This window comes from Pleurodeles waltl, chromosome 10, assembly GCF_031143425.1.
Source record: "Pleurodeles waltl isolate 20211129_DDA chromosome 10, aPleWal1.hap1.20221129, whole genome shotgun sequence".
Taxonomy (NCBI): Eukaryota; Metazoa; Chordata; class Amphibia; order Caudata; family Salamandridae; genus Pleurodeles; species Pleurodeles waltl.
The window spans coordinates 764,009,185-764,012,195 of record NC_090449.1 but is presented as its reverse complement, the minus strand read 5'-3'; positions in this window follow the sequence as shown (position 1 = coordinate 764,012,195).

Genomic DNA, 3,011 nt, shown 5'->3' with positions numbered 1-3,011 from the left:
AATAGTTGTAAAAAATTCTGAGGGGGGGGGCGATGATTTATTTTTTCCCACTGGGGGGGCACGGCATTAGCAAGTTTGAAGACCACTGGTCTAGAAGGATCAGAGACTGCAAAGTGAAAGTGAAAATACACCCACTGTATATGATCTGTAAACAGGATATCCTATTACATCACTTCCTGTATGAAAAGTCCCGCCTTTTTCGCGTTATGCGTCATTTTTTGTTGCACAAAACTGTATTTGCGTCATTGTTTTTGACGCACAGACGTGAATATTAACCCGCATCCACATATTGATACATGGACTGTACAAATATCTGGATGCGGGCTAAATTTCACTCCTGTGCGTCAAAAAAAATGACGCAAATACAGTTTTGGTAAACACAAAATGACGCACACCGCTAGGGATGTCAAAATTACAGTACATTAACTGGTTTGGGGCATTTTTACTTCTTTTTTGGTTATTTTACATTTGGAACACATCAGAGATTGGCTAATTGAAGACAGTATGGTGTTGATGGTGTATGTTCACATGTGTGCCATCATACTGCAGCGGAACATCATCCACTACACCCTTCACAGTATGTTTACAGTTGGCTGACGTCATAGATGGTCATAAGTGTGCCCTACATATATGTGTGGCACAAATTGTGCATGTTTGCCATAAGGAGAGGATAGCAATGTGATGCACATATGTACAATACCTAATTGCCTTTGGCTCAAAGTGTGTTCTTTGACAACTAATTTGTTGGTTGACCAAGTGTGTGTGTACATCACATGAAGCATTACTGTACATTTGGTTGTATGAATGTGACCTCCATATGTCCAACCCTAAGATGCAAGTAAAAATTGGAATGAGCAAGGGCATGTGTTAGTCATACATGTAACAACACCCGCAAAGTATACTTCAAGTTTTAGGGTCATGTAGACACCACATGTGACATAGCATGCACCAGATGGATGGCAGACGCATGTTCATGTCAAAGTCCACAATTTCTACATCCTATGTCCTAGAGTATTGGTAACAGCTTCCTAGGCACTAATTGATGAATCCCACAGTGAGTCATACACATGCATTGAGGAAGTAGGTACCATGTTGTTTGCACAGACAGACAAGGGTCAATCTCATATGTATGATGACACCACAGTTGAGGCCATAGAAGTAAGCCACAACTATCAAGTGGCTGTGGTGGACCAGCATTCAAGACAGCACGTGTCCACATATTTCCAGTGATCAATTGCACATAGGTGTCTTGTTCATGTGTGTGGTCCAATGATGATCCTGTAGCTTTTTTGGGGTGTAATTTGTCACAGTTCGGACCAGGACTCATCATGAGTCAGTGGCAGCTATTCCTGTAACTACAGAGTATCCTTGGTTGATCAATGTGAGTAAAGTAGATGTGGACATGTGAACCAACATGTGGATGGTCCCACCCTGTCACTAAAGACGTGTAATGAGACAGTCAACAGGGCAACCTTGGTGTGCTAAGGGAGATAATGTCTCAATTGTCATGTTCCGGCAGGTGTCATTACAACATTTGTACACAGGTTGGCCTCTGCACTTCCCACTGCATCTGGGAACATCATAGCCTCTGTGGTGTTTATTCTCGCAGCTATTCACCACACACGGCACATCACTATGTTGTGTGCACTGTGATGCTGTGTGTGAACTGTCATGGTTCTGACATTTGTGTATTATTCATGGACATTATCAGAGGTTGCTGGTTGTGCTGAAAGCCCCGTGCCCAATCCCTGCCTATGACCCTGGGACACTGTCACACTTTGTCATTCATGCATAAATGCAACCCAGACAAGGGATGGGCCATGAATTTTGCTTTCCCAAGAGGATTTAACTCAAATGGTACAGTTAAAAGGCAGATGATGCTATACAATCTATTTGTGTATGCATGGTAGAAGCCCATGCCCAATGCCCCCAGATGAATGTCAGGTTTGCTAACGCAAGTGTGGTACATATGTAGACACAGGGATACTTTAGTGTGACGCACAGACAGTTGCCAGTCAGGCTGACAGAATGCAAGATGATTCAGGAGCCAGCTACTGGACAAGTTACATAATCAGTGGTCTGACTGAGACTGTTTGGAGGACAAACTAGACAGTTGACATGTCAATCTGTGTACATCCTGTGTTTTTGAAGGTGACAAATGAGCCCAAGGGCTGTGTTACACAGCTTAATTACTATCAATGGTTGACGGTGTATTTGACATAATGGCGACTCCTATGCTGTTCCAGGCATCATCAGGGGCAGTGCTTTTTGTAATGGGTGGTGTGCATGGAGGTGATCACAGGTGTGGGCTGCATCTGTTTCTCACCAGTCCTGTAGGTGAGACTTGCATTCTAAGGGCCAACATACATTTTCACAAGGGGAAGCAACCTACATGTGCTAACAGGGCTTTGAAACTAGAAGACAGTGTATAAATTGACCTGACGTCCATGCAGTCAGATGTTCTATGACAATGGCATACCTTAGGAAAGGGTGTAGCACACTGGTTTGCTAATGTTGGTCTGTGTGTGTAGAGGAGGTATTATCAGGGTACACATCTTAGTATTCCAGGGACCTCTTCCGACAGGTGGGTTGTGACCAGGTGCATGGGTGTGTCAGGAGTTAGGAAATGGGCTGACATGTGCATGGAATGTCATGTGCTCAATGCATGTCATATGTGTGGCACTTGTGCTGTCTATGTTCTGCTTCTATGGAACTCTAGTCACAGTTATTCCTTGCAAATATTGGATGCAGTTGGACAAACTGCTGTCAAGGGTCTTGTCAGACATTCCTGTTAGTGATGCCAAAGCACATTGACTGCCTCATGTATGAGGCTTGTTTTCCCCTTATTGAGTGATGGTGTCATAGTTGTGTGACATATGCTGCGTTGGACCTTGCTTTCAACATGTATGTGTGAAATAGTTGTGGTCCTCTGCTATAGGCCTTCAAAGGAGATATGTACATGATATATGTCATTAAGAGTGTGTGTGTGATCTTTCTCCTTCCTGGCGGCC